Consider the following 15,699-nt stretch of genomic DNA (forward strand, 5'->3'; position numbering starts at 1 on the left):
ACCAGTCTTACTCTTTTTTCAGTCTTTTGCTTATACTTTTTTTAAAAAAAATCTCTTTTTTTACAGGTTCCTAAATTGGGAAAACAACACTAAACAGGTTACAGTAGGGCAAATGGTAAAAATATGACTAAACTTTCAAAATAAGAACACTAAGATAAGTTTGCACAAGTAAACAGACAACTCTAAATGCATGCAGAAATGTGAAGTTTGTACATGCATTTACCTGTGCATGTACTCTGTTACAGTTCTGCTTGAATTAAAATCCTGGAGCTATGCTGTAGATCTGAACTTTGTGTGTCTGATTCTCCTCTCACTTGCACTGGTGTAAATCTGGAAGAACCCTGTTGAAGTCAATGACGTTATACAGGTTTAAAGACAGAGGAAGAGGATACTTGGGCCTCTATGGTGGAGAGAAACCGATGCAAATATTTCCACATTTGGGGTTTGCAATCCTATCCTGTCCAGCCTATCCAGGCTGAGTGGGCAGTATCCACCCTTGGCAGACATCTGGGGGATCCTACATTTTGACATTTGTACAGATTGTTATGCATTTAAAGTGTCATTACATTGAATTGTAATCCAGATTGGAATTTAACGAAATTGCAGAGTGTTCTGATTTGGCTTTTTATAGAGACAAGCTCAAGATGTGAATTCTGAGGTCTGGACTTGGGTCCAACACTACTCAAAGTATAGTACTGCTTTGAAAAAGTGACTGTACACTGGCAAGGCAGGGTCCCATTTCATCTCACTTATTCCATATCATATTTGCTCAGTTCATAAGAAAAATATATTTCTTCTAACAGGCAGTTCTGCAAATATAACCTGGGATCTGAGAGTCAAGCTGGGTTCTTATTTCATGCATGGTCCTCACTGGGCATATCTGAAGGTAGAATTTGATCTGCAGAATTTATATTACTGATGATGATACATGAGAAGGAAAGAACCTGCTGGGACTCTATGAGAAACAACAAAGAACACAGAACCACACAATGCCCTTTTCACAGTTACTAGCAAGAGAAGAACAGCATTTAAAAGTCTAACTTCTGAAAATCTGGCACTATCATATACAAGAGTAACAACTAGTAGGAACTCATTCAGTAGAAAGCAGAGATACATCAGGGAATCCAGGTTTTGCAAAAACGTTTTGGTGGCGTTTTCATTTTGTTGAATCATAATGAAATTAGTGGTGGCTTGGTGCTAAATTCTTCTACTTTATTCAAGACACCAATTTGTTGGCACTTTGGAATATAGCAAGGCTGACTTGCTGACTTCTAAGTCCCCCTCATTGTTTTCTCTCTGAGTAATCAATAGTGACAATGACTTCTCATAAGTGTCCCCTTCTGATGCTTGTCATCTTCTCAATTGCTACATCTCAGACGTTCACAACTGGTTTATCCAACATTGATGCATACCACATTATGGCACCAGAAGTTATGACGTTGCAAGTAAATGATAAAAGATGTCATAACAATAGCTGTGTTCTAGTTTGTGGTAGGCTGTGCTTGTTTATGGCTTGTTTGTTTTTACTGTTACACTATTACATATGTGAGGGGCAGCTGATGGGAAACTGAGATCAGAGGAAGTGTCTCTGGGGTTATAAAATATGAAAAAGGAGTTTCAAACCTTAATAAAAGGTTAAATACGTACCTCAACTGGTTAAGCAGTAAATAAACTCAGCAGAAAGTTCTCATTTTGAGATTTTTGTGTCCCTGTTATAGTTGAAAGAAAGAAAGAAAGAAAGAAAGAAAGAAAGAAAGAAAGAAAGAAAGAAAGAAAGAAAGAAAGAAAGAAAGGTTTATTTTGACAAAAAACACGTTAATCTGCAACTTTCTGATGTTTTTCTCATTAACCTTTTCTTGCTGAAAACTCACAGCCTAACAATAATGACAGCACTAGAAAAAGACCTAATTTAGCCTGCATATCAAATGTGTAGCCAATAGAGTAAGAACAGCCATCCCTATTTAAAGGATGGAAAGCTACTACATAATTGAACTCTCTACACAGATACAAGTGGGTAGGTACGGAGAGATATAAAACCTGATGTTATTAGCTTTACAAGTCCAAATTTAAAATACCATGTACAGCATTTTCCTGGGACAAGAGGAGAGACAAAGAGCAATTATCTTGTTATGAAATTTCATATATACAATAGTTAAGCTAGTAGGAACACAGGCTATGCTCTTCAGTGAACGTCTTTTTGGTGATTTGTTAAACAAAATGGAAAGATTTATTTTCTAGGAGAAAGCAGAATATAGAGTGGATACCAACACTCTGAAAGAGCAGAATGTTTTTTTCAAAAGGAGTCATACTCCAACAGCTTTAATCTGGGCAAGCAACTTTGCACTGTTCTTTTTATATGTTTATGTCAACTTCAGTAAGACAAGAAAGAATACAGCATGTATTTCTTATGTAAGAACAACTGTAATATATGCGGGCCAGATTCTCAACCTATCTGGCACAAAGGGAATGTTATTTGGCCTCACTTGGCCAACTGAGATTTCTCACTGTGTTTGAAGGTTAGGGGGAAGTCTTGAGGTTGGATTAGCTTATGCTAAGTACCAGTTTGGTCCCTACCACATCCCAGGATCAGGAGAAAACAAAGCTGAAGGAAAGCCATCTTGTCATCCATCTCCTTTTGGGTCCTGCACTGAGCAGAACTTGGCCAGACCCAAGCATTGAGGCCCTACTTTCTTGAAGTCATTCTCCCCTTCTGATTACCAAAAGAGAGAGTCCTATGTTTCCTCTAAGAACCTGTTTCAATCCTCTGCACATTATTCCACTTTGTACTCCTGGGGGGATTCTGCACCAGTTTGCAATGCACCCCCCAAACACTCTCTCCCAGAACACACAGACCCCTCCAGCACTTCCAAATAGCCCCTCCAGCATCCCTCACATGCCCCCTTCCAGTACACACATATACCCCCACAGCACCCCCCAGATACCCTCTCCCAGTACACACACACCCCTATAGCATCCCCCAGATACCTGCTCCCAGTACATACACCCCATACAGTTCCCCCAAATGTCCCCTCCCAGTACACACACACCTCTACAGCACCCCCAGAGACCCTCTACAGTGCCTACCAACTGTACCCCCTCAGCTCCCCTTCCCTCCCCATCAGTATCCTCTATTTGGGAAACTCTATATGGTAACCCTATGGGGGAAGGGCAAAAAAACAAGAATTGAAAAAAACTACTAAAAGTCCAGAGGGGCAGAATTTTCCTCCAAGGTGCGCCCAGCTGGCATGTGCGACACACCCAGACTGAGGCGCCCAACAAAAGCATAACAGAGAAACAGCGACTGGGTTGTCGTAGGGGTTTCTTTAACTCTCTACTCCTGGGGGAATCTTTTTTGTTGGCTGTATTGTTACAGACATACTTGCTGACAGGTATTTTGCAATAAATTACTAAAATAACTGAAACTGGTGTGATTATATTGTGTTATTTGGACAAATAAAATATGCAGAGTTTTGCAGAATTTTAAAATAGTATGCACAGAGTTTTTAGGTGCAGAATTCCCCGAGGAGTAACTCAGCTGTGTCTGGGGTTTAAGCACAGTTCTAACACCCTGCTAGCTGGAAGAAAAAAAAAAAAAGAGGTCCTTTGAACCTAGTCACAGTAACTACACCTATGTCCACAACTTTCAGAGGGAAGAGAAACAGAGTAATTAATGTAATTTACAAAACCAAATTGATTAGTCTACATTGTTGATTTGTCAAAAGATATTTTCTATGGCAATCTATTTCTCAACTGTATAGGAATTACAGCTGGAGAGCGATCTAAATGTATAACTTTCTCTTAGTTCCCTATAACATGAAAAAAAAATAGTGGAAACATTTCTTAATTAAATAAACAAACTTTAACAGGGGACAAGACCATATGCTGAGTTCCCACCCTGAAAGGAATTTGTATCAAAGAGTTACAGGTCCCTGAAAATAGCAAATTATAATAGTGATTCAAACTAAACTACATTGGTTCTAGCAAATGTAACTATAATGCATGTTGCAGACAACAGACATGAAGGGTCTTATTCTATATCCTTTCAAGTCAATTAAAAGACTCCCTTGGCTCCAGTGGGTGTTGGATCAGGCCCTTAAGCCACAGAGCAGGATAACAGAAACAAGACTTAGTGTAGTTGTGAATCACAGTCATGCCTTTGCCTTTATGCTCAGTTTAACCTACAGTTTAATGTAACAATTGCAAAAAGTGCTATTTTCCATACTGCTGATCCTGCAGACTTTAAAAATCCTGAGTATGAAATAAATATCTTGATCTTAATAAATGTCTAATTTAGGTATGGATAATATATTTAAATGTGAAAAGATATAAATGATAGATTTTTATTGCATTTCTGGTTACCTTTCTATATTGATTCAGATAAATGCAAACTTTAAAAATTACAAGGAGCTGTCTAAAAACATTTTCTTATCATAAGTGACACACTGGAAAAATGGTATGCAAAGTTTTGAAGATTAAGTAGACTGTATCAGTGCAATCAACATTTGAGTATCTCCCAAGTGAAGCTGTGGCTATATCATGTAGATGTAGTGATAAAACATTGCATAGAGAATAAGATTGGAATCAAAGTAGTATTCTTCTCAATTATTCTTCATTAGATGGATTGTCTGTGTCAATATACCATATTCCTTCCCAGAGAGAAAGATGGGATAATTATGAAATATTTTTGGTACTTAGAACTGTGTTGTTGCTGTCTTCGAATAAAACATTTTTAGAGCCATGCTTTGGGAAGTTTTAGAGAGAAATTATTCATAATACAATAAAATGTGTGAGAAAATGCATTACTTGACATAGTGGAGTGTGCTGGATAAGGTGGTAATTTAAAATGTATGCATCCTCTTTAGCTGGATGAATTGCTAGGGGGTTAAATTCCCTCCATGAAAGGTTCTTACCCTTTCCAGGTAACTCTGTGGCCACTTTCTCTATAACTTAGTACTTTAGCCAGGTCTTTTGATTCCTCTTTTGCTATTTGACCTATTCCATGACATTTCTGAATCACCATCATAGACAGATCCCCAGATACAAAATTAAGCATTTAATTGAATGATCCATTAAGTTTCTACTCTCCTCCATTTCCTTGCTTCAGCCAGTTTTTTTTTCTTTCCTTCCCCCTTCTTCTTCTGCCTCTTCCCTCTCATTATTCTGACCATGAAGAATCAAGACAGATATGAAGATGAGTCAGGTATCCAGACCGCTATCAAATAAAACTCCATACAGCTACAAGACCATTCTTCAGCTGTCATTATTGAATGAAGGTCTTGGTCAAGAGCTGGTTTTGGCAACTTGCTATGAAAACAGTCAGGCTTGAACTTATTCAGTCTTCCACTAAGAATGCTCCTCCCTGTATTCCTGAGACTTTCACCCTAATATCCCTGAGTTGCAACGTTCCCCCTAAGCACCTCTGTCTCAGTAGGTTGAAGATGGATAATCAGGCTCTAAAAAAGCATGCCTTGACTTCATAAAGGTCCTTTCTTGGGAGTAAAGCTTGACTGTACCCTGACAGACTGGCCTCACCTGGAACATCTGTAAATGAAGATCTCTTCCCTTACTCCCTTGTTACATAAACTATCAGGAACTCCTGGGGAGCAAACCCTTTGTTCCTTCAAACATCCATAATGGCCCTCTTGTTCGCTCCTCTGAATACTGCTTTGTGGTCTCAGGGTACAGCCACCACACTCAGCTTGCTGACATGGAGCTGAATTCAGCCCCAACATTATTAGTGGCTGTTCGAGTTATATACCAACTTCCAGATTGCATGTGCTAGTACACACAGCTCTGCCAGACCTCCAGTGAGATGCCATTCCTGTTGAGTCTGCCTGAAAAATTGTAACAGATGAAACCAACCTATTATAGCTCCGGTTGACCAATGCTCCATTTTCAGATAGGAAAAACACACAGTGCCAACTTGAAGGTCTGCTTGTATCGAGGGGAGGACTCCCACTCCTGTAGACCAGGATGTAACACCATGGCTGATCTCTCAACACCCCTTTTCTATGGCAGCTCATGAACTCCTGGATAAGAGCAGTACTGGCCCGTTACCAGGCATGGATGATCAGCACCAGCAGGGAGCTGAAAACCATGTTCTTATAGAGTGGAATCATTGGTGGGGAAGAGAGTCTAACACACTAAGTAAATTCAGTAGTCCATTGCTGCTCCTGCTTCCTTCTTCACTTGATTTTAGATCCTGGACCTGGCTCAATATTCTACTTGCTAGCTAATCTAGAGTTGCCACAAACATGTACCAGCTTGTCCTGGTTTCCTCTTCACACTGACTGTGGAGCAGCATTGCAGACAATAACTCATGTGGTGGAGGAGTGCCCAACTCGACATCTGAAGGGCAGATTACAATGCCTAGCCTCCCTTGATACAGAGGTTATCCTACGGTAATGGAACCTGGACAATGAGATCTGATGTCTGCATTCAAGGATGATGATAAAGGGTCTTAAACAGCAGGTCTAGGACCCTACCATGTATCTAGGATCTAACGGGGAGCCAGTGAAGTGTGTGGAGCTATGTTGTGATGTTCTCTCAAGGATCACTCTTGCTCAAAAATGGAACTGCAGTGTTTGAAAAAGTTTCCATGTAGCTTCTCTCTGAACTCTATTCCTTCCTCTGCCTGTCACACATTCCTTTTTTTCCCCCTCTAGATTTCTCACTGCTTTCAGACTTACTCTTTTTGGCCTGGCCTACACTACAAAAATGACCCAGTGTTGACAACAGGTGTTGGCAGTGGGTGCAGCTGTATAGACAACTGTAGACAAAATGTCTTTAGTACCATTTCCAAAACAGAGGTTAAAACTTGATGAGTCCACAAAATTAGTCCATATGACACTAGACTTCACCAGCTTCTTTCCTGTAGGCCAAAAAGCCATCATGCAGGAATGTGAGTTTCAGAGCTTCAAAAGAACGTCACTGATTTGTGAGGTCAGTAAAGACCGACTCCCAGAGATGAATTTGGCATTTGTTCCCACATGTGACCTTTTGCAATTCCCTGCCACTCACTGTATTATAGCTGCACACATGCATAATAATTCACTCAGCAATATCTATTAGTTCTTCCCCTTCTAACTGTGCAAGGTGTTAAAAACAAAGGAATCACAATTGATAAGTACAAGAGAAAAAGCACTGAGCACTCTAAGTGTAGATATGGGAACTGGGATTAGGGACTCTTGATAAAAGCTAAAAAGAAAGAAGAAAAATCTCCCCTCTCTTTCTTCAGCGTATAGGAATGTAGTGAAAATAAAGTCTTCTTGCCCTTCCAAATTCTTCATTGTGAGTTTTACTCATTATCTTATTTACAACAAAAATATTGGTTTATGACCTATGTACGTGTGTACATATGGCACATGATACAGGTACAACCCTACACCCAAAAGAAATATCTGGATCAGTGCCCTACCTCATTTCCATAAGTATCCAAATTATTCAGACAACATCTCTTATGTTTTTTTTAAAGATGCAGCCCACAGTATTACCATCCTCCTGTTTGCATATAAAAATCATTTAAATTAAATTTTAAAATAGTGCCTGTCTCTCTCCGATCTCCTTCCACTGCAAATCTCCCGGGATATTTAATTCCTGCCTATTTACTAGGCGAGGTTGAAAAGTTCAACATGTAAAAAAAAATCTGCTTAATGGTTTAAAAACTGTATATATATTAAACTCTGAATCACTGAGAGGCTACAGTACAGAATAGGTTTGGTTAACTTATAATTAATCAGTAAAACAATGAATCTGCAAAATGCCCTCTCTGGGTCAGGCTGGCTCAATAAGAATATAAACTACATACGTTGTTCTTATTAATTGTGACTAATCTTTTTTTTGGAAAGGAAGAAGTTTGGATTTGCAGCAAGTAAACTCATAATAGATATAGCCTCATTAAGCAAGTGTGCGTACAGAGAACAAGATGCTTTAGCTGCTGCTCTTTCAAAGTTTGTTTTCTTTTTCCATCTGCTTTTATCTGATCCGAAGGCACATAATTAGTGTGCATGTATTAACGACATGTACTAAAGTTCCTCATCCTCACTGCAATGATTCAGTAAGTTGGGTCAAATATAAAGGGTCCCCCTAAAAACGTTTTCTTTATCCTACAATTTTGCTTTCAAAGGCTTCAATCTAGTTCCCCTGCCCTTCCTCCTTTTTTTTTCAAATGACTTGTTTGAATTGTGAGGGTGGGGTAATTATGACCAGTGTCCATTTACTTCAGCTTTATAGCAGTGTAACTGAGAGCAGAAGTTGACTGTAAGTGATTTTATTAAGAGGCAATTTTGGGCCATGCTAGTAACAATATCCCCAACTCTTTTAAAAAATCTCACAAGATCTTTAACTGCCACCTCGTTCTCCTTATAACAGGGAGGGCCAAATCAAGCTCTAATCAGTACAGTGTCAGGAATCACAGATACTTCCCAGTGCATTTCCTGCTCCAGGGTCCCACGGACCACATCAGGATTCCACACAATAAGCCAGGGTACATTTGGTTGCTCCTATGAGCAGGAGCAGAGTGCACCCTTTCCCATCTGCTGGCTGAAGTTTGCTGTTTACTCCAACATATGTGCTATTATGATGGAAAGGCTAGACATCCCTCTAAAGCATAGACCATTCATAGTACACTGGCCACAGTGTTAGTCAGTGGGGTTGATCTTACAGCTCAATTCAGCTACCACAGAAATCAAGCAAATGACTCCACTGATTTCACTGAGTACTGGATCATGAACTGGGAACTGGGATTGTTTAGTCTCCAGAAGAGAAGAATGAGGGGGGATTTGATAGCAGCCTTCAACTACCTGAAGGGGGGTTCCAAAGAGGATGGAGCTCGGCTGTTCTCAGTGGTGGCAGATGACAGAACAAGGAGCAATGATCTCAAGTTGCAGTGGGGGAGGTCCAGGTTGGATATTAGGAAAAACTATTTCACTAGGAGGGTGGTGAAACACTGGAATGTGTTACCTAGGGAGGTGGTGGAGTCTCCTTCCTTGGAGGTTTTTAAGGCCCGGCTTGACAAAGCCCTGGCTGGGATGATTTAGTTGGGAATTGGTCCTGCTTTGAGCAGGGGGTTGGACTAGATGACCTCTTGAGGTCCCTTCCAACCCTGATATTCTATGATTCTATGAGCCTATGAGCCTAATGCTCATTTGAGCACTCTGGCAAAATCCCATCCTGCCATTTGCACAAGGCAAAGAGGTTCCCTATGTCATATTTGCTTCCCCAGCCTTGCTTACCAATGTAGCCAAGGACTACTCTTATCCCATAGACTACATAGTGCACGAGGTTGTTGCTCTCAGACCCAAAAGCCTCAGCACCATTGCTGAGCCATCAGGGAAGGATATGAGTAAAAAGTCACCATATAGATTCAAGACGGCTTTCATAGAGCTGATGGTACGCATCCTGATATACACTGGGTCCTTTAGCTGCAGACTTAGGACTGATTATTGCTTGCACCTTGTCACGAGTTACTGAAAGAATGGGGATCCCCCTACCACAGTGATTCATGGGGACACGCAGGCATTGGTTTTTAGACTGCACGAAGATAAGTGTCACCATCACCAATGACTTGAAGAATGAAATTAAAAGGATAAAAATATCTACCAAAATGAAAATACATTGTAGGAAGAAATCCAACATGCTGTATGGTCTGAAAAACTAATGTGTCTGATTCAGCAATGATGTCTTATGTAGCATAGTCAATGCTAGGGAATAAGAAAAAAACCAACTGCATATCTGAGGGACACCAAAAAGTATGCTCCCACTTTAAAACCCTGACTCCTTAGTTGATTTATTCTAATTATTTAGAAAAGTATATTTTTAAACAAAATATTTTATTTACTAGCTATTTTAAAATACATTTATGTTATTAACAATTTAATGTTTTAAAGTAAAGCAGACCAGGTCTGATAAGGATAATAACATTCAGTGACAGAAGGTATTGGGTTCTCTAGAGGAACAAACCCTAATGATTCTTGCAGCGACAATCACCATAGTAACAGAAATGCCACTTATATTGGTTTTCCTTGTCTATGAAATGAAATATTGCTACTCTAGGGAATTTACAGAATTGCCTGCAAAGGCCTTGATCCTGCAAGGTGCTGAACACCCCCGGTCTGGTTCTGAGAGCCCTTAACTCCCACTGAAAGAGACGGTTTAGGCCTTATCCCTTATGCCCATCAAACTAACTGGGAGTTTTGTCATCAGTTTTAATAGGAACAGGATTGGGTCCTTACTAAGACTATATGGTATTTATTTGAGACTATTAAAGATTACAAAAAGCAGCCATTGATACAATGCAGTGAGCTGTTAAGACAACCACGAGCACATTGGTTTAATTTGCATGATTCCTATTGTTTTCTTACCTGATTTCAGTCTTATCCAGCCAGGCAGCCAGACTGTGAAATATTCCCTTTTTGATGTACAAGGTACCAGAAACAACTTAGCTCAAGTGGTCAAAATAGCTGTTCGTAACTTAATACAATTTGGGATTGTGCAGACCCACAAAGGGATCTTATTTATCACAGAGAAAGCAGACTGGGGCAATAATCATCAAAGTAATATTTACCCCTTAATAACTGCCTATTTTTATATTGGTGTTAGAGGTTAATAGCACTGTTATTTACTTCTTTGCCAAAGAGTACTGAAGGATGTGAAATGTAACAGTCAATAAAGCTGAGCTGTCTGATAAATAACATTCATATTATTCCCTGACAAATCCTTTTGCAACACAGGGATATAAATAACACTAAGAAAGCAGTTCCTACATTACAAGTTTACTGATGTGTAAAATGTAATTTTAAAAAAAGCCCAAAGCCCTAGGAGTGTGGCACTCTGTTACATGATATATAGGAAGAGGTACTTGGAAATTCAACACTAGTAAGTATAAGAAACTGGGAAAGTGAGACATCTCTGTAAAGATGCATTAGAGAACCAAAGTCCAAAGAAAGACAGATACTTCCATTCAGTGAGTGGATAATCAGGTAGTAGGTAACTTTATCAGTTGAAGGGAGCTTTGCAATAATGAAGCAATGATAATATTTTTGCCTTAACAGTCCCACATGGGATGGTGAGTCTATGATCAGAAAAAGATTCTACTCATTTAATATGTCTGTTTTAGAGATGGGCCCAAACAAAAACGCTGGCTCTGAAAACCAGAAAAGCAATGAGCTTTGGGCAAGTGCCCAACTTTAGTTTGGTTGATCAAAACAGTGGATTTGGTGAATTAATTATGCATATGGGGAGATCTAAATTGGAGGATTCTCCTGTTCAGTAGTGCTCAATATGGACCCACCCCTTCTCCACACTGGCTTGGCAAAAGGGGGTTGCAGCATCCCTGCCACTCCCAAATACATTTTCTTGCCTCAGAATAATTCTTTACTCCCAGCCTGCCAGGAAGCAAAGAGCCATTTAAATAAATAATAATAATAATAATAATAATAAAAACCCTAAACAAGCCAGAAAAGCATTGGAGAAGATGGAAATGGAAAACTACAGAGCCCATGAAGTGAGACAGAAGGGAATTTGTTGGGGGAAGGCAGAAGGAATGAGACATGAGTCATGCTGTTTGAAGGCCTGTAAATCCTCCCTACAGCCTGCTAATGTCATTGCAGGTAGCCGAGATAAGAGAAGGGGGAACTGTCCTGAGTGGTGAGCAACCTTGTTAAGCAGGTTTATCTCCATTCAGTTACTATGTTGAGCTTTTCTTTTTGTGAAAAAGAAATTTCATGAAAAGGCACTTAAAATCACTAAGGCCTGGTCTACATTACAAACTTAGGTCAACGGAAGCCGCCTGAAGTCAACCTCATAATGTACAAGGTCCAGTGACACTACTAGGAATTGTTTTAATATATGTGTGTAAATTTAGGACAAAATAGATAGTAGTTATCTACTTGCTGGAATATGTGTAGGATAAAGAAGGCGTGATGGATGCGTCAACCTAACAAACTACCCCACTAATGAGCTTCTCTCACTCACCTGAAACAAATGCCTTCACTTCCATAGTCTCCCCCATTCACTAGGTGCACAGCTAATTTTGGCAGGCAATTGTAACTGCTTTCCTGCACCTGTATACCGGGGGTATGCTTCTATTTTCTATTGTTTATTATAACGAGAACATGGCTGAGACTCAATGGAGACTGTTTATAAATGGGAATCATAATGGGGAATTTTGCCTCTTGTAAGGGCCTAGACTATTGTACAGTATGCAGATATCTATGGACACAGAGATCTTCATGTGTCTGGCAGCATTTTCTCCTCACTTTCAATGGTTGAGCAGTTACTGAAATATAAAGAGTTTGGCTTTTCTACCAATTATTCTCTAGTTTGTCTTTCATTTTACTGCTGTCTGAATGATTGAAACTCTGGAGGTGCAGTTGCATTCCACTTCAGTCATGGTATAAAATATCAGCAATGACACTTCCAAATCATTAGATCCATTCTTAAGGAGGGGCCTAATTCAAAGACCACTGCAGTGGATGGAAAGACTCCCCCTGATGGCAATGGGCTTTGGCTGAGTTCCCCAGAAGGGAAGAAGGCGCTGTTTTGATGTCAACAGACAAAAGGTGTCAAAATCTGTAAATGCAGCCACCCCATTTCGCAGTGTTGAGGCTGCCTTTGCAGAGCTTCCAGCCCCTCCTGCATATCTTCCCACCTTCCCATGTTCTTGTGACAATATGGACAGTTTTCAGAGTAGCAGCCGTGTTAGTCTGTATCCGCAAAAAGAAGAACAGGAGTACTTGTGGCACCTTAGAGACTAACAAATTTATTAGAGCATAATCTTTCGTGGACTACAGCCCACTTCTTCGGATGCATATAGAATCCGAAGAAGTGGGCTGTAGTCCACGAAAGCTTATGCTCTAATAAATTTGTTAGTCTCTAAGGTGCCACAAGTACTCCTGTTCTTCTTTTTAATATGGACAGTAACACTTCCCAGTTCATTGTTAATGTTGTTTAGAGAAACAATGGGTTCTGGTTACCCAACACCAGCATGACAAAACACATTGCGCCAGAAGGGAAGATAACATGGGTTACCACCATTGCTGGCTGAAGGGATTTTGTTGCTCTAACCAAATTGGAAATATCCACCTTTTCCCACCCGTAGTCTATTACACTTTAAAGTCATGGAAAGTGTTGCTTTGGTAGGCAGCAGCCTGTTCTTCCTGTATAGTAAAGCAGGGGAGCATATAAACTACCACTACAAGTTATTGTGTACAACCTACTAACAGAAGCTTTATATACAGTATATAATAAGCATACCTGGTTCCTATATAGCACCTTTCACGTGTATATTCCTAAAGTGCTTTACCAAGGAGGTAAGGATCATGATTCTCTTTTTATACATGAGGAAACTGAAGCCACAGAGAGATGAACTGGCTTGTCACCCAACAGCTCAGAGGCAGAGTCAGGATTAGAACCAAAGTTTCCTGAATCCAGGTCCAGTCCTAGCCACTACCTCCCCCTTTATAAGAGAACCTTGAGTTACCTTTGAAGTTTGCAAAATAATATATGTAGGGGAAACTATATTAAGGCAAAGTAAAGAGAGTGAAATCCCACACAATACTGAGAGTGAAATGCTGGGAATTCCAGAGTTCTTTAGATGGACTGTAATTTCTAAAACATCAGGGGTTTCTTTGCCCAATTAAGAATATTTGCAGCATAAATTGTAGAAGACTGGGAATGCTTAAACCATAGAAATGTAACAACAAAAATAACTGTACTATTGTTGTTATTAAAAACAATCTTACTTACATTTTGAAGAATTTCAGTCATATCTTGACCCAATGGAAAGGAAGCACAGTTAAACATGAAATGGAGATGTGTTCCCTTCGGATTTTTCTTCCCTATTAACAAACTTCTCCTGCAAACAGGAAACAGCAAGGGCAAAGTTGCAATCAAAACAACTTTATTTTTTGCATTTGTTCAAGCAAAAAAATATATATAATTAAATTAATACACATTAAGGACAAAAAGGTTCTGCAGCCCTGGGCTAAGACCTATCTAATTTCTTTTAAAATGGGTTCAGACATGGTGGCTGTCATAACCAAAGGATACATTCTGTGAACATTATGAACATAGCCATGTGGGAAGCAAAAACAAATATGATGTAGACCCAGCTTTTGTCATAGATAAATAGTTCTTTACGTAGCAAGCCCATGAGTATTTAGAGCAAGGCTGCAAAGTCCAATGAAGTGTCAGCTCAAGCCAGCAGCATTATCATTTATTGTCAGCTAGAACCTTCATCACTTACAGCCATCATTGGAAATATTGCTGATGATTGATACTGATGGCAATGATGATTACTCTTGCAATAAGCTAAATTAAAATAATGAAGTACTGTGGCACATAAATTGGTTGTTGCCCAAGGAGGATAACGTGTAAGCAGCACAAGGAAGTCACCAGCTCACAGAGCGCTCATCCTTCAAGTTTGACACAGCTAGGAAGCCAAGGAGGCACTATCTGTTATTTCCCCATTACTAGCTCATCCCCCACATAAATACCTATACAACTAATTGCTGGAATAGGCATGGTCACAATAATTTATTGGATATTAATCTCGATTGTCTACTGCAAAAAAGTAAAGCATATGTTGTTATTAAGGGGTGCTGCTTGTCTCGAGAAACTTCTTTGTCAGTCACGGTTCTATGGGGAGGTGCTTATCTGACTCCCTGGTTGTGACATGTTAAGCTGTCTTCCTTTCCCACTCTTGGTAACCCACACAATCAAAGGTTATAAAAGCTCTGCAAGGCTGAGAATCAGTTCTGGCCTATCTCATTCCAGGCAGCTATGTTAGAAAACCCAATGACTAAGCTATAATATCAGTGCATTTTTCTTTTCTAGTCAACTCAAGCTATTATCTTCTTTCACAGAATCTCAGAATAAGAATCTAAACTCTGGCCCACACAAAAAGCTGGACTTAAACCTGGGTCTCTGTCAACCTAACACAATCTGTGGAAGTCTTAAACCATAAGCAGCTCTTGGCCCACAATGGAAAAGATCAAAGAACTATTTATCAAATCATCTAGCTTTATAAACTAGAATACCAACCAGGAACCCCTAGCTTTATGGCTTGGGCCTATTAAAATAATTACTCAGACCATAGAAGGCTATAAGCATTTGAGAGGGAGCTTGACCATTAATAAGTGGGTTTTTTATTGTTTTATTTGTACTTCTGATTGACTTGGACCCGTTCTAGGTGGGGTGGGGAGGAAATCATCTGGTGAATTACACATCTGGCTAGCAGCACCTAAATGAGATGATGTACAAAATACTGATTCAGGGGAAAATCATATAACAGTATGGAGAACATCTCTTTTGCTCCTGTGCAATATGTCATATTCACAGCAGGATTATGAATGAAGTCTCAAGTTGCCACCCATGTTATTTGGCTGGAACAGTCTAGTTTTTTTGCTTCCTTGACTTGTCCTTTCCTATCTCTAGCTGTGAGATTACCTATCTTTTATGTTACTTTGCCTGGAAGTTTGCATCTTGCCTCTTGGACTCTGTATGATATGTACTTTCTTACCACTTTTTTTTTGAGCTCACGGCTTTAAAATAACCTTCTTCCTAATAAAATAATACTGTTAGGGTGGGCAGTATTCTGGATAAATTACTCTCTCCTGTGAGTGAGAAGCAAATGAGACAGTTGATATCCATTCTAAGTAGAAAGGGTCTGACTGAGGCTCTCCTGTTACTCATAGGGCT

The 15,699-nt window shown here is 39.7% G+C and overlaps 1 long non-coding RNA gene across 1 annotated transcript; it reads right to left on the reverse strand.

Annotated features, from left to right (window-relative positions):
- Positions 1 to 226: 226 nt before the first annotated feature.
- On the reverse strand, positions 227 to 13,834 carry LOC135981101 (uncharacterized). The gene is made up of 3 exons (XR_010598065.1): positions 13,747 to 13,834; positions 1,648 to 1,709; positions 227 to 341 (listed from the first exon to the last, which is right to left on the reverse strand). It is a non-coding gene; the product is annotated as an uncharacterized LOC135981101 (long non-coding RNA).
- Between the last annotated feature and the right edge of the window lie 1,865 nt (positions 13,835 to 15,699).

This window comes from Chrysemys picta, chromosome 2, assembly GCF_011386835.1.
Source record: "Chrysemys picta bellii isolate R12L10 chromosome 2, ASM1138683v2, whole genome shotgun sequence".
In the NCBI taxonomy this organism is placed as follows: domain Eukaryota; kingdom Metazoa; phylum Chordata; order Testudines; family Emydidae; genus Chrysemys; species Chrysemys picta.